Here is a 24,128-nt window from a genome sequence, read left to right on the forward strand (position 1 = left end):
CCAGCACGTTAAAGCTGCGCTGGTCGGAAGCTACTCTTGAAGTGCAAAGGCATCGCCGCTGTGCGATGCCTTTGCACTTCTGCGGGTGGAGGGACGGCACTGACATGCGGGGCGGACTAGCCCTGTGCTGGGCGTCCCCCCACATGTCAGTATGAATGATTGCAGCTGTGCTAAATTTAGCACAGCTACGATCAACTCGGAAATGACCTCCATAGTGTATGGTTGGAGAGGAGGCTGAAGGTGTAGAGTATACTGGAGGAAAGTAGGCTGTAGGTATATAGGGGGTTATTCAGAGTTGTTAGCAAACCAAAAAAGTTAGCAATTGGGCAAATCTATGTGCACTGCAGGTGGGGCAGATGTAAAATGTGCAGAGAGAGTTAGATTTGGGTGGGTTATATTGTTTCTGTGCAGGGTAAATACTGGCTGCTTTATTTCTACACTGCAATTTAGATTTCAGTTTGAACACACCCCACCCAAATCTAACTCTCTCTGCACATGTTACATCTGCCTCCCCTGCAGTGCACATGGTTTTGCCCAATTGCTAACTTTTTTGGTTTGCTAACAAGTCTGAATAACCCCCATAGTGAAGTGGAAGAGGGGGAGGCTGCAAGTGTATATGTGACTGTCGGGGTCATTCCGACCTGTTCACACGCAGCGGTTATTTGCTGCGGTGCGAACGGGTTGGAACAGCGCATGCGCGGCGGCAGCAATGCACACGCGCGTTGTCGCCGGGCAGTGACGCCGCCAGCGCTGGAAGTGATAGCAGCGGCGATCGCAAGAAGATTGACGGCGGGGAGGTGTTCCGGGGCGTCTACTCACCGTTTTCCGCGTGGAGATCCGAACGCAGGCGTGTCCAGGCGTTTGGAGGGCGGATGTCTGATGTCAATCTTGGGAGCTTTGTCGCTGGATACGTCGCACAGGGTAAGTAGGTCTGACCCTGCTCTCGTTTTGCAGGAAACTTTTTTAGCATAGCAGGGCTGCACAAGCAATCGCAGCCCTGCTATGCTAAAATACACTCCCCCCATAGGCGGCGTCAAGTTGATCACACGAGCAGCAAAAAGTTGCTACGTGCGATCAACTCGGAATGACCACCTGTGTTGGGTAGAATTCTTATCAGAATAGAGGCTAAAAACAGATAGTATTGGATGGTTGGATGAATGCTGAATATAATATTGGAAGAGGGAGATGGAAACAAATGGTGAATTAGATTGAGGCTTTGTGTATAATACCCCTTTCACACAAAAAGGCAAATTCCTGGGTGAAGAAGTTCTACGCGGTAATTTGCCGATAAACACGGGTCCTTTCTTTTGTGTGTGAAAGGGTCAACCTGGATTGAAATTCCCGGGACTTCGATCCAGGAATCTACCAGGGATGGAGAACTGGGAATTTTGATCCGGGTTGACTCTTTCGCACAGGCGTAATACCCGTATTGATCCGCAAATTACTGGGTAGATATTCTTGGCCGGGTAATTTGCTTCCCTTTTTGAAAGGGGGGTCAGGCAGGAACCGGCAAAACTGGGTAGAAGCCGGGATTGTCAGAAATCTCTGTCTGAAAAGGGTATAAGTAATTTATTCTATCATTATTGTATGGAGGTATTTTATTTAGATATTAGGGGTAGATGAAGCCATTGCTTTTGTAGAAGACAGCTGCAGATGGTATAGCAACATAGTTGTTGATACATTGTATGTATGAGCTGTGTTTATTGGAGTGTTATAGATGTGTTTTATTATACAGAATAGTGATCTGTATTCTGTTAAGTAGTGGGGATATAAACTGGGTGAGGACAGCATACGGTAAGTAAATGCATCTTATCCCGGCAAGTACTAAGTCAGTGGTTCCCAAACTTTCTTGAATCACATAGAATATCAGCATTTATACACAGCACCCCCTAGGATAATTTATTTTTTATTGATAACTTATAGGCCCTACACACATGCCGATATTCTGAAAGATATGAACGATCTCGTTCATAAATGAATGAGAACTCGTTCATATCTTTCAGTGTGGAGACTCCAGCGATGAACGATGCCCGGCCCCGCGCTCGTTCATCGCTGATCTCCCGTCGGCTGTGCATGCAGGCCATTATGGACGATCTCGTCCATATTTGCCTGCACTTCAATGCAGCCGGGTGACGGGGGGAGTGAAGAAACTTCACTCCCCCCGTCACTGTCCCCCCGCCGCCGGGTTGCTCGTCGGCCGTCGGGCACCTCGGCGGCGCATCGCCGAGCGTGTAGGGCGCCATAGAGGGGAGGGAGGGGGGGGGGGGAATATTAAGGTAAGCTAATTGTGCCTACCTGTCATCCTACATACCGCCTGACATGACCAAATGCTCTGTTCCCTCGTAATGTTTGATTGCTATCACCTGCTTGTTCCTGGATTTAGTTTATGATTGACATCACCTGTGTTGAAAGGCTTTTCTCATCAATTAATTAGTTCTACACAGGTGATGGCAATTATAAAGTAAGAGAGAAGTCCAGGAACAGAGAATTCTGTCCCTCCCGGATTGGGTCATGTTGGGAGGTACATCCTTAGGGTCAGTTATGTAGTGCTGTACAGCTGTGTGATTGGCAGCCACCAGCACTGGTCTTACCTATCACTTTGCCCATAAATAATATGATTTGTTCCTGGACCATCAACCTGAGACACCCCTGCAAGAGCCTTGTGCATACCTCCCAACATGACCCTCTCCAGGAGGGACACAATGCTCTGCTTCTGGACTTTTCTCTTAATGTATAATTGCTGGCACCTCTGCTGAACAGGTTAATGGATAAGAAAGGTGTTTCACCACAGGTGAGAGCAATCATAAATTAAGAGGGAAGTCCAGGAGCAGAGCATTCTGTCCCTCCTGGAGAGGGTCATGTTGGGAGGTATGAGTACAGGAGTTCCCAAACTATTGTGTGCCTAGGCCAGGCTTTCCCAACCACGGTCCTCAAGGCACACCAACAGTGCAGGTTTTAGTGATATCCAGGCTGCAGCACAGATGGTTAACTCAAAATAACTGAGCTACTAATTAAGTCACCTGTGCTGAAGCCTGGATATCACTAAAACATGCACTGTTAGTGTGCCTTGAGGACCGTGGTTGGGAAAGCCTGGCCTAGGCACACAATAGTTTGGGAACTCCTGTACTCATACCTCCCAACATGACCCTCTCCAGGAGGGACAGAATGCTCTGCTCCTGGACTTACCTATTAATTTATAATTGCCCTCACCTGTGCTGAAACACCTTTCTTATCCATTAACCTGTTCATCACAGGTGCAGACAATCCTACATTAAGAGAGAATTCCAGAAGCAGTGCATTGTGTCCCTCCTGGAGAGGTTCATGTTGGGAGGTATGTGTACTAAGTTATCATGGTGCCGGTGGTCACAGTATGGCAGCCGAGCACTGACATAGTGACCAGGATATTCTGCTGAGCTCTAGCATGGCAGGAGCAGTCTGTGGGTGGCAGGTCTGTGTCAGCACAAGCCTGAGTCATGCATTACCAAGCCAGTTAGCAAAACAATGATTCTGCTATGTGGAAAACATTTCCCGGAAATTTATTCCCCTGACAAGGAATGTGTTTGTTTGTGTATATATATATATATTTATAATTGGCCCATTTGTAAACATATCTCTCTCTCATGCACCCCTAAGCTCATTTACCTTTAACCTGGATCAGCTGCTATGTAGGTGTGTTGGTGACTGTCTTACCTTTTAAAAGCCATAAGTGTGGCAGGTAAGCTCTAAACCAGATAAGCACATTTTCCCCTATGAGACAGCAGTTGCCAGGTTTCTATAAATTCTATAAAATCTATGTGAAAGTTTGTGATAGAGTAGGACTTGCGGTGAAATGGGGTCCCGTGGAGTGGGCCGCAAGCTTACATGCATTGTACAATTCATTAACCAAAACCCCATTGTTTATTCAGATGTATATTAAAGCATTAAGGTGAATGAAGCTGCTTAGGAGAGTGCAGGGTTTTCTGTTTGTGTGTATGTATGTATGTATGTATGTATGTATGTATGTATGTATGTATATATATATATATATATATATATATATATATCCATAGGTATGTTTGTGATAAACTTGAGAAGTACTGATTTTGATCGGGTTTTCACTGAAATGTTCCTTGAGATCCTCTGAGTAGCACAGGCTATGAATAATCTCTCTATCATGTTAATTGGCTAGTTAGCAAACCCAATCATCAATGCATCGAATCATCTCTGTTGTCGTGCCACTGAGCACGTAATGTAGGGTTCAGAACCACAAATGGGCACATGCAGCCCTGTCCTCACTCACACATCACTCTAGGGCTAGGGATGGCCATCGGTGGGGTGTACATCGATTTTTTTTTTTCCAATGATGATACCATCAATGGTACACAAACCATCTATGGTGAACCATCGATGGATTGCACCACTCGATGGACACCACTGAATGGTGTTGGCTGGTCCGTGGACCAATGAAAAACCAGGGGCAGGGCTTAGCGGGTATCGGGGAGCGGAGCTATGCTCCGTGTCCCGGCACCACATTACAAAAAAAAAAAGCATTTGGTTATACTTTGCCATCGATGGAGGGAAACCATCTGGTTCTCCCCCATTGATGGCAAAAGTATTCTACATCGGCCATAAACCATCAATGACTTTGAATCGTCGATGGCCATCCCTACATCACTCCTCCATACCTCCCAACTGTCCCGATTTTCGCGGGACAGTCCCGCTTTTTGGGGACTGTCCCGCTGTCCCACCCGCGGGCCGCCGTGTCCCGCGGTGGGGGGGCAGTTGGGAGGCTCTGTCTCTTGCTGCCCTGCTTAGCAGAGCAGCGGTGAATAGACGCTGTGCGCATGCGCACAGCGTCTATTTAGTGGAGACAGGAGGAGAGGGGGCATGCCAGCGGCTCCCAGAGCGCTGGGCATGCCCCCTCAGTGATGAAAACGGGGCGTGGTTTGCGATAGCGGGTCCTCCTGTTAAACCACGCCCCTTTTGCACAGGCCACACCCCTTTTCTGGAGCGCCCCAGTGGAGCTTACAATCTATATTCCGTGTCACATGTACTGTACACACATGCTGAACATACAAGCGCCATTTTTTGGGGCAGAAACCAGTTAACCTACCAGTATGCCTCTGGACTGGAGTGTGAGAGGAAGCCCAGGCAACCACAGGACGACCATACGTACAACATTCTGATGATATAGCAGTAAGTACAGGTTATTCCACCCCTACCTACTTCCAAACAGATGACAGATTAGCTGGAGTGAAACGAATGTGAATGCATAATATACAAACACAAAGCAATGTGCAATAGATATCAGATATTATCCATCTGTAAGTGGGTAAAGTAGCTATACAACATTCCTGGCCTAGGAAGGAAAAGGAAATCTATCATACAGAGAACCATGGGAATGGCTGTCACTTGTCATTTTGCAAATTGTATGTTTTCCTTTTCTTCCCTTTTTAGTGTAACCCCAGTACACTTGTGTAACAACAGACACTTTCAACGTTATATTTTATTGTAGCCTTTCAGTTCTGTGACCGGCGCAGTTCATCCGTCCGGAGAACATTCAGATGAAAGAACTATTGTCAGATCCCAGCGCACCCCCTTTCCCCTCTCTATCGCTCCTTTTGTTTGCTCCCCGCAGTAATTTTGCATAAAGCCATCAGTCGCCCGGACATTCCATTCCGTTTTAGAGGGGGGAGGGGGGTGCATGGGAGCAGTACTGGTTCACAGACTGGGAATGTAAATGTTGTGGGGAGCAGGTTAAAAGGACACGAATCTGAGACAAGACCAGACGGATCTTTGGAGGAGAGTGATGGTGGGACGATGTGAGGATTTCTATCACTTGGGCGCTATTCTGTAGAATATAAATGTCACTGGAGATTCAGATAGTCCTGGAGAAACAAGATCAAAAGGTTTTTGGGAAGGAAATGACATGAACTGACATGAAAGGGTCAGCAAGGCGGACAGGGGGCCACATTGCAAAACGCTAGGAACATCGGCATTATAGCTATAGTATGAAATCAGATGCAGGATGCAGCAGTGCCGGCTTATTCAGACAAAGCATAAATCTTATTACACCGCTATCTAATAAATATGATATGAGTTTAATATGCTGGGAGACATGACCTGCAGCCTTTGGGAAACAATATTTTGACATGGGGGGTCATTCAGATCTGATCGCTAGACAGCGATTTTTGCAGTCCTGCGATCACATAGTCGCCGCCTTCAGGGGGAGTGTATTTTAGCTGCACAGGTGTGCGATCACGTGTAGCGGAGCTGTACAAACTGATATTGTGCAGTCTCTGCGCAGCCCAGGACTTACTCTTCCAGTGCGATGAGAACAGGCTGATCAGGGCCGGAGCTGACGTCAGACACCCTCCCTGAAAACGCTTGAGCCCGTCTGCGTTTTTCCGGACACTCCCTGAAAACGGTCAGTTGCCACCCACAAACGCCCTCTTCTGTCAATCTCCTAGCGCACAATCCCGTCGCAGGGCACCGATGCCCGTTTCAGTCATGAGACGTGCCGGCACAGTGCGGTGCATACAAATACGCAGTTTGGATCTGGTCACCCGCTGGGCGAAAATGCACAGCAGCGATCAGATATTTATGACCCCCATGGCCATGTATGCGATTATAATGGTTTATTGCTAAATTTGGGAGAGTTAATGAGAGCTGAGTGATAGGGGACAGGTGTAATAAGTTCACCAGTCTCAGATGAGATATATATCGCCGTACGGCGAGAACGTGCGCTATTTTCCTAGGACTTTCTGCATGCGTGTTCCGAAGCCCGCTGTGAGACCTCCTGTACACTGTCATACAAAGAGATCACTTTCTCTCCGCAATCTATTCCTATTATCTAGAATTCATATTTATTGTAGAGGGGAACTGAAATGCAAAAATAAAACACATTAACACAATGCTCCAGCCACCCGATTGCGCAGACTGTGGCCCCGCCTCTGCCATGATGATATCTCCTGTTCCGCCCCCTATTCCGCATCACATTTCTCCCGCCACGCCCCAAATGTCGCACCACGTCCATTGTTGTGCCAGAATGTTGTGACGTATGATTTAATCTGCGATGGCGGTCGATTTGCTCATGCATATGATGTGCACTGAACAAGCACGGTCACAGTGCCCCCTAAGCCGCAGACTGCCGTATTAGGGCAGGGTGTCAGCGGACATTGCTGAAGAAGATGCGGGTGTGCTGTAACTGTTTTCTGGGCGTGCTGAAGCCAGTGGTTGCGTGCAGCATCACTGGCTTCAGCAGCATGAATTCCCCGACCATCCTGAGTGGCCTGGGTATCATATAACCAGTGTTCCTGCAGTCTGCAGATGATCTGATTCTGTGTCCACAGATGTAGCAGCGAACCAGAGAAGCCGGCAGGAGCATCTACAAGACGCCTCCTGCAAGCATTGACCATCAAGGACACATAAACCATCTATAACGAACCATCGATGGTTTGCACCACTCGATGGCCACCGCTGAAAGGTGCTGGCTGGACCGCGGGCCGCTAAAAAAATGGGGGCGGAACTTAGCTGGTATCAGGGCGGGGCTATGCTCCGTGTCCTGCCACCTTGCAAAAAACAAAAAATTTGTTTAAGCTGTGCCATCAATGGAGGAAAACCATCTGATTCTCTCCCATCGATGGCAAAAGCATTCGTCAACGGACATAAACCATCGATCATAAAGAATGGTTAAGAATCATCGATGGTTAATGGCCATCCCTAATCTCTTGCATGTGCTGTGCATCAGACCTGACAAACATGCTGGATAAGGGAGACGCTCTCTTACTGGGTTGTACGTCTCTTGGGTGCACGCAGACAGAAATCTCCTGATCTGTCTATCTCCAGGACTCAGGAATATAGGGGGTCATTCTGACCCTTTCGCTCGCTGCGTTTTAAGGCGGTAGCAGGGATGCAATCGCCTCTACCTGATTGACAGGCAGAGGCGATCGCTGGGCAGGAGGGGGTGGAACGGCGGTGTTCGGCCGGCGTTTCGTGGGTTTGGTCCGGCCAACAAAGGCGTGGTCGGACCGAATGGGGGGCGGGCCGCAGCGGCTGCGTGACGTCACACGCAGCCGCTGCGGGCCGGGAAGCGATGAGTAGCTCTTGAAGTGCAAAGGCATCGCCGCTGTGCGATGCCTTTGCACTTCTGCGAGGAGGGCCGGAGTGACATGCGAGACGGAATAACCCTGTGCTGCCCCCCCCCCCCCCCCCTTCCCAATGGTCAGGTAAGATGATCGTAGCTGTGCTAAATATAGCACAGCTACGATCAACTCGGAATGACCCCCATAGTCTGGGAAAGAACCGAGTAATATCTGTGTCCTTATAACACAGCCATCTAGTCCAGTTATTTTCCTCTAGATATTCTCCTTTCCACATAATTACCAATGTGATTTATGCATGGGATTACTTGCAGGAAATTTCATTACTGCCGTATATGACTTTGCATAATGCTGTATTTCCAAACCAAAATAACAAATGCTGGTTACAGAGTAAATTACCCAGCAGCGGTGCAGGCCCCAAGGAACGGGCGCCGCGTGCTGACTGCAATCCGTGTTTTCTGTAAAATGTAATTAAACTTTATTGTCTATTGTATTACTGTGATTATTATGTTTCTAATTCAGATTCAATGTTTCCAGCCAGGGAAGTCTGGCGCTCCCGGGACGCTTGTCCATATGGCCACGGCAGGGTACTTCCTTACGCTAATATGAGACTCTCCCGGTATATGCTGAAGCCCCACGCGTCTGCCTGTGGAAGCCTGTGCTGTATCTAGATTGCCCCCACCCCCTGCTTGGTACACACGAGCATTCTGACGCAGACGCCCCATCTCCGTTCACATGCCGTGAATGAGTCTTTAGCCGGCTCACATGACATTCCCATAAGACGGAACAGTCCTGTGCATTGGCATGTTTGCTGCCCGTCAACTACCCATTGCACCCAAAGTGTGGCCTGTCGGATCAATTTATACGCACTAGCGTTCTTTAACCATGTGCGTACGCATAATCCGGCACACGCACAGACCCTGATTTCTTACTTTGGTGCATACGCAGTATTCTAAAATCTGCAAGATCCACTTGCATATCCACTTTAACCTGCTGAGGAGACCATGTTTGTAAAAGCGCCTCCTTTATTAACCTGCAGGTGGCGCTGCTACTACTGCATTTATTTTAGAGCAATGTAATGAGTGGAGAAGTGGACCAGTAGAGACGTTACCCATAGAAGACCAAACAGCTTCTACGAGGGGGATAAGCGGGAATCCACATTCTCCTCCCCTTCCTCTGCTGATTGGCCAGAGCTTGTTCTGGAGCAGGGGGTGGACCGGGAAATTACATCCTCCTCCCCTTCCTCTGCTGATTGGCCAGAGCTTGTTCTGGAGCAGGGGGTGGACCGGGAAATTACATCCTCCTCCCCTTCCTCTGCTGATTGGCCACAGCTTGTTCTGGAGCAGGGGGTGGACCGGGAAAGTACATCCTCCTCCCCTTCCTCTGCTGATTGGCCACAGCTTGTTCTGGAGCAGGGGGTGGACCGGGAAAGTACATCCTCCTCCCCTTCCTCTGCTGATTGGCCAGAGCTTGTCCTGGAGCATGGGGAGAGCGGGAAATCACATTCTCCTCCCTTTCCTCATCTGATTGGCCAGAGCTTGTCCTGGAGCATGGGGAGAGCGGGAAATCACATTCTCCTCCCTTTCCTCATCTGATTGGCCAGAGCTTGTCCTGGAGCAGGGGGTATAGCTGGAAAGCACAGTATCCTCCCCTTGCTCTGCTGATTGGCCAGAACTTGTCGTGAAGCAGGGGGGAGAGCGAGAAAGCACATTCTCCTCCCCTTCCTCTGCTGATTGGCCAGAACACATCCCGTGGGTTCTGGCCTTTTATATTTTTTTGGGGTTACCCTGCTGTCATTGTGTGTGACACACCGAGTACTGACTTATACGCTTACGTCCAATTCTGCACAGCATGCCGCTCCAGTAACATGCCACCTCCTAGTCACTGCCCAGGAAAGCACATCACTTTTCTACAACCTCCCTGATACCATCTGTTCACATGTCTGCTGTGCAACACCAGTGATGGATGAAATATCTTCAGACATACCGGCACATCCAGCTGTGTGTAGGGGCGGTCTGCCCACTTCCCGTACACTTTCTGCTGGGGGGAGGGCTGATGTAGGGCAGTACGGATGGTGTAATGATTAGCATTACTGCCTCACAGCACTGAGGTCATGGGTTCAATTCCCACCATGGCCCTTACTGTGTGGAGTTTGTATATTCTCTCCGTACTTGCGTGGGTTTCCTCTGGGTTCTCCGGTTTCCTCCCACAAAATTAACGCTAGTATGACTGTGTGTGCGTATATATGTACTAGGGAATATAGAGTGTAAGCTCCACCGGGGCAGGGACTGATATGAATGGCCAAATACTCTCTGTAAAGCGCTGCAGAATATGTGTGCGCTATATAAAGAACTGGTGATAAATAATAATAATAAATAATGTCACAGCTGGGCAGCTACGTGTACACTTACCTTGATGGGCCGCCCAGTCGGCATGACGAGGCGTCCGCGGACATGTCAGTCAGGTGTGTACCCACCTTAAGCCGGAAATGTCTGACAACAGAGAACAAGACCTTGTAGTAAGGTATATCAGATAATGCCTGCCAAAGTATGCAAACTTTTACATATATTGGATCAATATGTGTTTTAGATTTACATTCCCTTAAATGGGCGGATTCAGGGGGTAATTCCGAGTTGATCGCAGCAGGATTTTTGTTAGCAGTTGGGCAAAACCATGTGCACTGCAGGTGGGGCAGATGTAACATGTGCAGAGAGAGTTAGATTTGGGTGGGGTGAGTTCAATCTGCAATCTAAATTGCAGTGTAAAAATAAAGCAGCCAGTATTTACCCTGCACAGATGCAAAATAACCCACCCAAATCTAACTCTCTCTGCACATGTTATATCTGCCTCCCCTGCACTGCACATGGTTTTGCCCAACTGCTAACAAAAATCCTGCTGCGATCAACTCAGAATTACCCCCTCAATACTTCCGACCCTAGTCTAGAATTAAGGCCTAAATGCTTGTTCCTCCACAACAGTATTGTCCGAGCGTCCATAGCTTCTTACTTATTTATTTCTGCTTTATTGTTCGTTTTTATGAAAAAGGTTAGAATTCATAAAAGAGGGTTGGTGTTTGCACAGGCTCATGGGTTGCCATGGCGATTTCATTGCACATAGATGGAGGGAAACATTTATATCCGCTCCCTCAAGGCCTCCTCCCGCCATAGCTCTGTGCTTAGCCAATTTTCACATTTCATTCAGGCCCAAAGACATATAACGCAGCCTGTCACACCTCTCCCAACAGCACGTGTAAAAATACACTGCACGCCGGAAAATTCCACCCCACGGACTTGTGACTGAACGCAGGTGAAATGGGTAGCGTAACCTACCCCTAGTAGTGCACAGCTTTCATATACTAAAAAAGGAAAAAAAGAACAAGAAATGAGAGAAGTCAGGCACAGGAAGACATGCGCTATCCTGTAGGCAGATCTGTGTGCGGACAGTCACTAGGGAAATGAGGTCCCTTATAGTTACCAGGCCGTGTGCATTTCCTGTGTGTGAGAAACATGAGTTCTACACAGACACCCAGTTATTTTAATTCATCCCAGGAGGCCTTGACAGAGTCCAGATAAAGTGAACGCTACAAACCAGGATCGGAATGGCGGACACAGGAACCCGTAGCAGTAATGTTCTCCTACTGTCAAGAAGCCGCAATGACAACGGCACATTTGTAAAAGAAAACCACAGGCGGAGATAAAGGGGGTCATTCCGAGTTGTTCGCTCGCAAGCTGCTTTTAGCAGCTTTGCACACGCTAAGCCGCCGCCTACTGGGAGTGAATCTTAGCTTATCAAAATTGCGAACGAAAGATTAGCAGAATTGCGAATAGACACCTCTTAGCAGTTTCTGAGTAGTTCCACACTTACTCGGCATCTGCGATCAGTTCAGTCAGTTTCGTTCCTGGTTTGACGTCACAAACACACCCAGCGTTCGCCCAGACACTCCTCCGTTTCTCCAGCCACTCCCGCGTTTTTCCCAGAAACGGTAGCGTTTTTTCGCACACACCCATAAAACGGCCAGTTTCCGCCCAGAAACACCCACTTCCTGTCAATCACATTACGATCACCAGAACGAAGAAAAAACCTTGTAATGCCGTGAGTAAAATACCTAACTGCATAGCAAATTAACTTGGCGCAGTCAAGAAATAACGAGCGAACAACTCGGAATGACCCCCAAACTACGGAGAACTGAGATGAAATAAACTGCCGGAGGGCAGTGTTATACCTGCATGACAGTACTTATTATACCTTCCTGGCAGTACTTATTATACCTGCCTGGCAGTACTTATTATACCTGCCTGGCAGTACTTATTATACCTGCCTGGCAGTACTTATTATACCTTCCTGGCAGTACTTATTATACCTTCCTGGCAGTACTTATTATGGGTGGTCTTCTGTATGCCGAATGTCGGGATACCGGCGCCGGAATCCCGACACCCGGCATACCGACAACTATTCTCCCTCGTGGGGTCCACGACCCCCCTGGAGGCAGAATAAAATAGTGTGGCACGCGTAGCGCGCCACCGTGCCCGCAAGGGGCTCCTTTGCGCTCGCCACGCTGTCGGTATGCCGGCGGTCGGGCTCCCGGCGCCGGTATGCTGGTCGCCGGGAGCCCGAGCGCCGGCATACCGTACGACACCCCTTATTATACCTGCCTGGCAGTACTTATTATACCTTCCTGGCAGAAAATAATGTTATTGGGGCTTATTTCCTTTTGGGCTTAATAAATGAAACCATTGATTTCAACCTGAACAACAACATTAATTGCAGCCTGACAAGACACAAGATCGCACATCGTACCCATTAATTGAAGTGAGCGTTATACAGCGTGATCTTTACAATGACTTATCCTGTCAGTATAGGCATTTTTCTGTATTTTTCCCCATTAGGATAAGAATAGCATTGCAGATTGCATGTCAGTGCTGCATGACAGGTGGGTCAGTGTAACCTAAGAGAATGTGAGCTGTAAGGGCACAGCCACATCAGGTACTTAGAGACAGCGGCGAGTGGAATCTGCGCCCCGCACAGCAGCGTTCTGCCTGTCACCAGTGGAAGTTTTAGCAGCAGAACTCAGAAAACTAATTATAAGCTCATCTAGAGCTGACAGGCCTAAGGATGATGTGCTGTGAACTATAAAGATGGTGTCAGGGTTTCTCCCTGTAAATGTCGCTGGATGATGAGGTCGAAAGTACAGTGAAATTACCCTGCGCAAATGGCGGGCAAATTATCTTCTAGTACTTTGAGTCCAGTCCTGCTGCCAGGCTCAGTGTTATCATCCGCTAAGTGACTGGAGAGACAGGATAGCCAGGAAATGTATGTGTTTGGTGTCTCTTGCATGGGATCCAACAGCGGTACTCCCACTGCTGGCTGATGCTTGGTAGTCATGATATATAGCCAATGATTCATGTGAATGTGATTCTTTTACCTCAGCAGAGTTATGTCTGCAGTAGGGAGGCCAATCCCGGGATCGGCGGGATCCCAGGATTTAGGCCAAAAAAAATCCTGGATTTAATCCCGGGATTGGAAATTCCAATACCGGGGATTTCGGGATCAGGCGGCCCTTTGATTTTGTAATGCCGGGCAGCGTTGAGCGTCCTCAGGACGCAGTCTAGCTCTCAGCTCTGGGGCCAGGGATCATACTAATCTATAGTATGGCAGTAATGCTCACAATAATTGACTACAGGCCAGATGGGACTCAGCATTGTATACAGGCCAGATGGGACTCAGCATTGTATACAGGCCAGATGGGACTCAGCATTGTATACAGGCCAGATGGGACTCAGCATTGTATACAGGCCAGATGGGACTCAGCATTGCATACAGGCCAGATGGGACTCAGCATTGTATACAGGCTAGGTGGGACTCAGCATTGCATACAGGCCAGATGGGACTCAGCATTGTATACAGGCCAGATGGGACTCAGCATTGTATACAGGTCAGATGGGACTCAGCATTGCATACAGGCCAGATGGGACTCAGCATTGCATACAGGCCAGATGGGACTCCGCATTGCATACAGGCTAGATGGGACTCAGCATTGCATACAGTCAAGATGGGACTCAGCATTGTATACAGGCTAGATGGGACTCAGCATTGTATACAGGCTAGATGGGACTCAGCATTGTATACAGGTCAGATGGGACTCCGCATTGTATACAGGCCAGATGGGACTCAGCATTGCATACAGGCCAGATGGGACTCCGCATTGTATACAGGCCAGATGGGACTCAGCATTGTATACAGGCCAGATGGGACTCAGCATTGTATACAGGCCAGATGGGACGGCAGTCATCTCTTCCAGTGCGATACTGGCTGTCAGTCCCCTGCACTCCCTATAGTAATATATTCTATGACAGAGCGGGGTGGTTTGCCACTATACATTAACTGGATGGTTATGATTTACATATAGGGTAGCAAAGTAGTTAGCATCGCTGGGAGACATACTGCTAGAATAAATGGCTCCTGACAAAATAATTAACCCACGTGTGTCTGTGTGTGCATGTGACAGGAAATAATAAGATTTTACTCACCGGTAAATCTATTTCTCGTAGTCCGTAGTGGATGCTGGGGACTCCGTAAGGACCATGGGGAATAGACGGGCTCCGCAGGAGACTGGGCACTCTAAGAAAGATTTAGTACTACTGGTGTGCACTGGCTCCTCCCTCTATGCCCCTCCTCCAGAACTCAGTTAAGGAAACTGTGCCCGGAAGAGCTGACATTACAAGGGGAGGATTTTGGAATCCAGGGTAAGACTCATACCAGCCACACCAATCACACCGTATAACTTGTGATAAACTTACCCAGTCAACAGTATGAACAACAACAGAGCATCAAACAATGGATGCCACCATAACACAACCCTTTATTAAGCAATAACTATATACACGTATTGCAGAAAGTCCGCACTTGGGACGGGCGCCCAGCATCCACTACGGACTACGAGAAATAGATTTACCGGTGAGTAAAATCTTATTTTCTCTAACGTCCTAGTGGATGCTGGGGACTCCGTAAGGACCATGGGGATTATACCAAAGCTCCCAAACGGGCGGGAGAGTGCGGATGACTCTGCAGCACCGAATGGGCAAACACAAGGTCCTCCTCAGCCAGGGTATCAAACTTGTAGAACTTAGCAAATGTGTTTGAACCCGACCAAGTAGCTGCTCGGCAAAGCTGTAATGCCGAGACCCCTCGGGCAGCCGCCCAAGAAGAGCCCACTTTCCTTGTGGAATGGGCTTTCACTGATTTTGGATGCGGCAATCCAGCCGCAGAATGAGCCTGCTGAATCGTGTTACAGATCCAGCGAGCAATGGTTTGCTTTGAAGCAGGAGCACCCAGCTTGTTGGATGCATACAGGATAAACAGCGAGTCAGTTTTCCTGACTCCAGCCGTCCTGGCTACATAGATCTTCAAAGCCCTGACTACATCAAGCAACTTGGAATCCTCCAAGTCACGAGTAGCCACAGGCACCACAATAGGTTGGTTCAAATGAAAAGATGACACCACCTTCGGCAGAAATTGCTGACGAGTCCGTAATTCTGCCCTGTCCATATGGAAAACCAGATAGGGGCTTTTACATGACAAAGCCGCCAATTCTGACACACGCCTAGCCGAAGCTAAGGCCAATAGCATGACCACCTTCCACGTGAGATACTTTAGCTCCACGGTCTTAAGTGGCTCAAACCAGTGGGATTTCAGGAAACCCAACACCACGTTGAGATCCCAAGGTGCCACTGGTGGCACAAAAGGGGGCTGAATATGCAGCACTCCCTTAACAAACGTCTGAACTTCAGGAAGAGAAGCCAGTTCCTTTTGAAAGAAAATGGATAGGGCCGAAATCTGGACCTTTATGGACCCCAACTTCAAGCCCATAGTCACTCAAGACTGTAGGAAGTGCAGGAACCGGCCCAGCTGGAATTCCTCTGTAGGGGCCTTCCTGGCTTCACACCAGGCAACATATTTTCGCCATATACGGTGATAGTGTTTTGCTGTCACGTCCTTCCTAGCCTTTATCAGTGTAGGAATAACTTCATCCGGAATGCCTTTTTCCGCTAGGATCCTGCGTTCAACCGCCATGCCGTCAAACGCAGCCGCGGTAAGTCTTGGAACAGACAGGGCCCCTGTTGCAACAGGTCCTGTCTGAGAGGCAGAGGCCATGGGTCCTCTGTGAGCATTTCTTGCAGTTCCGGGTACCAAGTCCTTCTTGGCCAATCCGGAACAATGAATATTGTTCTCACTCCTCTTTTTCTTACGATTCTCAGCACCTTGGGTATGAGAGGAAGAGGAGGAAACACATAGACCGACTGGAACACCCACGGTGTTACTAGTGCGTCCACAGCTATCGCCTGAGGGTCTCTTGACCTGGCGCAATACCTTTGTAGCTTTTTGTTGAGACGGGATGCCATCATGTCCACCTGTGGCAGTTCCCATCGATTTGTAATCTGAGTGAAGACTTCGTGATGAAGTCCCCACTCTCCCGGGTGGACGTCGTGCCTGCTGAGGAAGTCTGCTTCCCAGTTGTCCACTCCCGGAATGAACACTGCTGACAGTGCTTGCACGTGATTCTCCGCCCAACGAAGAATCCTGGTGGCTTACGCCATCGCCACTCTGCTTCTTGTGCCGCCCTGGCGGAATACATGAGCTACTGCGGTGATGTTGTCTGACTGAATCAGCACCGGTTGGTTTCGAAGCAGAGGCTCCGCTTGACTCAGGGCGTTGTATATGGCCCTTAGTTCCAGGATATTTATGTGCAGACAAGCCTCCTGACTTGACCACAACCCTTGGAACTTTCTTCCCTGAGTGACTGCCCCCCATCCTCGGAGGCTCGCATCCGTGGTCACCAGGACCCAGTCCTGTATGCCGAACCTGCGGCCCTCGAGAAGGTGAGCACTCTGCAGCCACCACAGAAGAGACACCCTGGCCCTCGGGGACAGGGTGATCAGCCGATGCATCTGAAGATGCGATCCGGACCACTTGTCCAACAGATCCCACTGAAAGATCCTCGCATGGAACCTGCCGAAGGGAATTGCTTCGTACGATGCCACCATCTTTCCCAGGACTCGCGTGCAGTGATGCACCGACACCTGTTTCGGTTTTAAGAGGTCTCTGACTAGAGTCACGAGCTCCTGAGCCTTCTCCGCCGGGAGAAACACCTTCTTCTGGTCTGTGTCCAGAATCATGCCCAGAAAGGGCATACGCGTCGTAGGAATCAGCTGCGACTTTGGGATATTCAGAATCCAGCCATGCTGCTGCAACACTTCCTGAGAGTGTGCTACGCTGATCAGCAACTGCTCTCTGGACCTCGCCTTTATGAGGAGATCGTCCAAGTATGGGATAACTGTGACTCCTTGCTTTCTCAGGATCACCATCATTTCTGCCATTACCTTGGTAAATATTCTCGGTGCCGTGGAGAGCCCAAACGGCAACGTCTGGAATTGGTAATGACAGTCCCGTACCACAAATCTGAGGTACTCCTGATGAGGTGGATAAATGGGGACATGCAAGTAAGCATCCTTGATGTCCAGAGACACCATAAAATCCCCCTCTTCCAGGCTTGCAATGACCGCTCTGAGCGATTCCATTTTGAACTTGATTCTTTTCAGATAAATGTTCAGGGACTTTAAATTCAATATGGGTCTGACCGAACCGTCCGGTTTCGGTACCACAAACATTGTGGAATTGTATCCCCTTCCCTGTTGAAGGAGGGGAACCTTTACCACCACCTGCTGGAGATATAACTTGTGAATTGCCGCTAACACTACTTCCCTTTCCATGGGGGAAGCTGGCAGGGCCGATTTGAGGTAACGGTGAGGGGGCATCTCTTCGAATTCCAGCTTGTATCCCTGAGACACAATCTGTGTAGCCCAGGGATCCACCTGTGAGCAAACCCACTGGTGGCTGAAATTTCGGAGACGCGCCCCCACCGCTAATGGCTCCACCTGTGGAGCCCCAGCGTCATGCGGTGGATTTAGTGAAAGCCGGGGAGGACTTCTGTTCCTGGGAACTAGCTGTATGGTGCAGCTTCTTTCCTCTACCCCTGCCTCTGGCAAGAAAGGATGCACCTCTGACTTTCTTGCTTCTTTGTGATCGAAAGGACTGCATTTGGTAATACGGTGCTTTCTTAGGCTGTGAGGGAATATATGGCAAAAAATTTGACTTCCCAGCCGTAGCTGTGGAAACTAGGTCCGAGAGACCGTCCCCAAACAATTCCTCACCCTTGTAAGGTAAAACCTCCATGTACTTTTTGGAGTTGGCATCACCTGTCCATTGCCGAGTCCACAGGACCCTTCTGGCAGGAATTGACATTGCATTTATTCTAGAGCCCAGTAGGCAAATGTCCCTCTGGACATCCCTCATATATAGGACAGCGTCTTTTATATGCCCCAGGGTCAGTAAAATGGTATCCTTGTCTAAGGTATCCAGTTCCTCAGACAGATTATCTGTCCATGCTGCTACAGCACTACACATCCAGGCCGACGCAATTGCCGGCCTCAGTAGAGTACCTGAATGTGTATAAACAGACTTCAGGATACTTTCCTGCTTCCTATCGGCAGGATCCTTTAGGGAGGCCGTATCCTGTGACGGCAGGGCCACCTTCTTAGATAAGCGTGTCAGAGCTTTATCTACCCTAGGGGAGGATTCCCAGCGCATCCTGTCCGTTGGCGGGAAAGGGTACGCCATAAGTAACCTTTTGGAAATCTGCACTTTCCTATCAGGAGAATCCCAAGCTTTTTCACATAACTCATTAACTCATGTGAAGGGGGAAAAGTCACCTCTTGCTTTTTCTCCCCATACATATAAACCCTCTTGTCAGGGACAGGGTTTACCTCTGATATGTGCAATACATCCTTCATTGCTATAATCATGTAGCGGATGGCTTTAGCCATTTTAGGCTGCAATTTTGCATCATCTTCATCGACACTGGAGTCAGAATCCGTGTCGATATCTGTGTCAACAATTTTGGATAGTGGGTGCTTCTGAGACCCTGACGGCCTCTGCGCTGTAGGATCAGGCATGGGCTGAGACCCCGACTGTCCCAAGGCATCAGCTTTATCCAACCTTTTATGCAAGGAGTTTACATTATCATTTAACACCTTCCACATATCCATCCAATCAGGTGTCGGCGCCGTCAGCGGAGACACGTCATTCATCTGCACCTGCTCTGCCTCCACATAGCCCTCCTCGTCAAACATGTCGACACACGCGTACCGACACACCACACACACAGGGGATGCTCTATATGAGGACAGGACCCCCACAAGGCCTTTTGGAGAGACAGAGAGAGAGTATGCCAGCACACACCCCAGCGCTATATGACCCAGGAATCACACAGTAACTTAGTGTTTACCCAGTAGCTGCTGTATATATGATTAATGCGCTAAATTTATGTGCCCTCCCTCTCTTTTTACCCTCTTTCTACCGTGAGTCTGCAGGGGAGAGCCTGGGGAGCTTCCTCTCAGCGGAGCTGTGGAGAGAAAATGGCGCTGGTGCTGAGGAAGAAGGCCCCGCCCCCTCAGCGGCGGGCTTCTGTCCCGCGATTTTGTGTAAAATTAATGGCGGGGGCTCATGCATAATACAGTGCCCAGCTGTATATATGCTGCTTTTTTGCCAGGAGGTAATCAATTGCTGCCCAGGGCGCCCCCCCCTGCGCCCTGCACCCTACAGTGTCCGGAGTGTGTGGGTTAGTGTGGGCGCAATGGCGCACAGCTGCAGTGCTGTGCGCTACCTCATATGAAGACAGGAGTCTTCTGCCGCCGATTTTGACGTCTTCTTGCTTCAACCCGCCGGCTTCTGTCTTCTGGCTCTGCGAGGGGGACGGCGGCGCGGCTCCGGGAACGGACGACCAAGGTTAGGTTCCTGTGTTCGATCCCTCTGGAGCTAATGGTGTCCAGTAGCCTAAGAAGCGCAACCTAGCCGCAGTTAGTAGGTTTGCTTCTCTCCCCTCAGTCCCACGTAGCAGAGAGTCTGTTGCCAGCAGAAGCTCTCTGAAAATAAAAAACCTAACTAAAATACTTTCTTATTAGCAAGCTCAGGAGAGCTCACTAAAATGCACCCAGCTCTGTCCGGGCACAGATTCTAACTGAGGTCTGGAGGAGGGGCATAGAGGGAGGAGCCAGTGCACACCAGTAGTACTAAATCTTTCTTAGAGTGCCCAGTCTCCTGCGGAGCCCGTCTATTCCCCATGGTCCTTACGGAGTCCCCAGCATCCACTAGGACGTTAGAGAAAGAGATTATAAACTTGACTAGGGCAAGAACTGATATGAATGACTGATGTTTTATCTGTAAGCACTGTGAAATATGTAGCAGCTTAATAAATATCTTAGTAAATGATAATAAAATATATGGCATCACAGGGAAGTATAGAGAGCAGAGAGATCTACATAAATTGGGCTTAATATTGAGGCACCGGTCTGTTACAGAACAGAAAGGGGCCTCTGAGATTTGGAAGTGTGTCATGCTCACCTCACAGGGGGAATTATTACACAGATGCTCCAACTTTCTAACCTTCTCCTGATTACCCATCAGTCACTGTGCTACCTTCCCCCCAGGACATGTGTAGGCTGGAGGGCTGAGGGTGAGTGTTAGTCAGACCAGTCACAGGAGAGTATCTGAGTGCTGATGAGTTATCCGGGGGAGACAGGACATGCAGTACCTTATTACGTTTCAGTATTGCTGGGGGCTCTGCACAGAGTCATCTAAGCATTGTCCTGGGAGGACTGGAAATTTACGTATAAGATGGGCAACTATATACCCAGAAGGGACAGGCACACCCAAGCCCACATTTATTTATATAGCGCAAACATATTCCGTAGCACTTTACAGCATACTTACCTACATTGTAAGTCTCCTCTCCGGGAGAAGCCCGGAGAGGAGACGCTGCAGGTGTCTTCGGGGGGCGGGGCCGGACTGTGACCTCACTAAGCCCCGCATCGGGAAATGCCGCGACTCGTGGGTCCGCGGGGAAGGGGGCGGGGCTAAAATGACGCGATTTGCGTAATTTTAACCCCTTCTCCACCCGACAGACCCGCGAATGCGGGAGGTTATCTCTCCATCCTGCTCGCATCACTAGGGTGCGAGCAGGATGCGGGAGACCTGCCCACTCTTCCGGGGGTGCGGGGGGCTACCCCAAAAAACGGGAGCCTCCCGCAGCTTCCGGGAGAGTAGGTAAGTATGCTTTACAGAGACTATTTGCCCATTCACATCCGTCCCTGCCCCAGTGGAACTTACAAGCTATAGTCTTGATTCAGACCTGATCGCTCCCGTGCGTTTTCGCCCCGTGAGCGATTATTGATTGATTGCGCATGCATATGCACCGCAAAGCGCACATGCGTCACCAAACAGCGACAAGCTGGTGCGAAAATTTCGATTAAACAGCCATTTGCAAGCTGATTGACAGGAAGAGGCCACTTGTGGGTGGTAACTGTCCGTTTTCTGGAGTGTCAGGAAAAACGCAGGCGTTCCCAAGCGTTTTCTGGGAGGGTGTGTGACGTCAGCTCCGGCCCCGGTCAGCCTGATATGACCGCACTGCAGGAGTAAGTCCTGGGCTGCACACACTGGAAAAACCATTCGATGGTGAGTGAGTTACGAACGGATTTGCAGCTGACCGCTGACTCAGAGACATTTTCGCATGGCGTACACATGCGATCGCACACTGGCACGGGGCAAATTTCCACTCCCCCTTGGACAGAGATCGCAGGACAGCGAAATTAGCAGCACAGCGATCGGGTCTGAATTAGGCCCTATATTCCCTAGCATACTTTGCTGTGCTGTGCTGACCCAGCCATATCTATCTACTACTCACCTGTATACAATAAGCCCTCATTCTGTGCAGGGTGACATAATATGGACATAATCATTTCTGACAAAAAGGCTGGATGATGTTTTTGAAAGCGCTGTCCTTTGTGGTTTTACTTGCAAATCTTTATGCACAGCGCTAATAAACGCTGCTATGCGTGCGATCAGGGGCGGGATGTATCTCCTTCAAAATGCAACGTGGGATGCATCCCGACATTTAAGTCCTAGCAGAACCCATATACTCCCACCCACCCCCACACGTTACTTATTGCACCGCTCTTTTCCACCCCAAACCTTAATGAAGTCTTTAAATGTGTCAGGCCGCTCGGCCATAGCGTGCTTAGTACAAGGAAAGAGCTGGCATTGTGAGGAAACAATACGTTTTTAAAATATAAGTGCAGGCTTTTACATGGAAGTGCGCGGCTATTGCTTCCCATTGGAGGCCCAGTAATAACTATGTTATATTTACTTCTTTCTGTCAGGTTTTCTGACTGGAGCCCGACGCCCTAATGAGCCCTAATGCTCCTGTAGCTCTCATTTCCCTAGCGAGAGCCTTGTCTGCAGCAAAAACTAAAATACAAGAGTGTGACTGGAAAGCGGAATCAGAAATAATCGCTGACGCTGCTGGCGGGTCGCTGCTCTGCCCTCCTGTTGCTCAGAGTCATTTATTGCAATATTGGTGGCTCCGAGCTCCATCCAGGAGGCAGAACCTTGTTTATCGGACATTCAGCAGCGACAGACGTAGCTGTCTCTTATCAGTACTGGGACCATTAGGGTCTGCCTGTTCTCATTACCAGCATGGATTATCCCAGGTATCCGCAGGAAGACGCCCGGATTTCAGAGCGGAGACACAGAATAAATAGGAAATAATAATACTGACTAAAGAATTCACTAGGTTGGCAGGAAAATGTACTAACATATGCGATTAGTATCGCAATGCGACACCAAAGACCCCTTGCGATCACTGGTGGTACGGAGGAGAGGGTGTGCGGGGGTCTCCATCAGTGCTGTAACTAGACATTTTAGCGCTGTGTGCAAGATAGGGCATCGGCGCCCCCCCCCCATGTAAAAAAGGGGCAGTGCGCGGCGTAGACACGCACAAAAAATATAGGGGCGTGGCTTTATGGGGAAGGGGTGTGGCCACAAAATAATACCAATTCAAATTACATATTATAGTAGTCTCCATTATTCAAATTACGCCGCACAGTAGCGCCACTACACCAGGTACAGCCCTTCTTACACATTACAGCAGACAGCGTCCCCTTTTTACACATTGCGGCAGACAGCGTCCCCTTTTTACACATTGCGACAGACAGCGTCCCCTTTTTACACATTGCGGCAGACAGCGTCCCCTGTTTACACATTACGGCAGACAGCGTCCCCTTTTACACATTACGGCAGACAGCGTCCCCTTTTACACATTACGGCAGACAGCGTCCCGTTTACACATTACGGCAGACAGCGTCCCCTTTTTACACATTACGGCAGACAGCGTCCCCTTTTTACACATTACGGCAGACAGCGTCCCCTGTTTACACATTGCGGCAGACAGCGTCCCCTTTTTACACATTACGGCAGACAGCGTCCCCTTTTTACACATTGCGGCAGACAGCGTCCCCTTTTACACATTACAGCAGACAGCGTCCCCTGTTTACACATTACGGCAGACAGCGTCCCCTGTTTACACATTACGGCAGACAGCGTCCCCTTTTTACACATTACGGCAGACAGCGTCCCCTTTTTACACATTACGGCAGACAGCGTCCCGTTTACACATTACGGCAGACAGTGTCCCCCTTTTTACACATTACGGCAGACAGCGTCCCCCTTTTTACACATTACGGCAGACAGCGTCCCCCATTTTACACATTACAGCAGTCAGCGTCCCCTTTTTTACACATTACAGCAGCCAGTCCCCTTTTACACATTAGGTAGACAGACCGATAGATAGATAAATAGATAGATAGACAGACAGACAGATAGAATAGATAGATACTTAGCATCTCTCCACTGGCTCAGGCAGTCAGGCTCCTCGGTGCTGGCAACTCCAGAGGCAGGGGAGAAGGAGGAGGTGGGAGGAGGGAGGGAGCAGCAGCAGCGCAGTGTAATTGCTGGCGCCGCCGCATGCAGCTGTCCCTCTCCTTCCGCATTGGCTGGCCAGCGCTGCTGTGAATGCTGTGATGCGCTTCCCTCATCCCAGCATTCACAGCGGCGGCGGCCAGTAAATGCGGAAGGAGAGGGACTGCTGCAGCGGCACCG

The 24,128-nt window shown here is 49.3% G+C and overlaps 1 protein-coding gene across 2 annotated transcripts in view; it reads left to right on the forward strand.

The window, feature by feature from the left end:
- Positions 1-24,128, forward strand: part of PEA15 (proliferation and apoptosis adaptor protein 15) — a 123,284-nt gene that overhangs the window by 17,262 nt on the left and 81,894 nt on the right. Inside the window, exon 1 of one of the 2 annotated variants that reach the window (XM_063946973.1) lies at positions 3,255-3,331. The exons of the other annotated variant lie outside the window; for it this stretch is intronic. The gene's annotated coding sequence lies outside the window, so the exon portion shown is untranslated. Of the gene's footprint in view, positions 1-3,254; positions 3,332-24,128 lie in introns of those variants that run through there. 2 annotated transcript variants of the gene reach the window in all.

The sequence above is a fragment of the Pseudophryne corroboree genome, chromosome 12 (genome assembly GCF_028390025.1).
Source record: "Pseudophryne corroboree isolate aPseCor3 chromosome 12, aPseCor3.hap2, whole genome shotgun sequence".
NCBI classification, from domain to species: Eukaryota; Metazoa; Chordata; class Amphibia; order Anura; family Myobatrachidae; genus Pseudophryne; species Pseudophryne corroboree.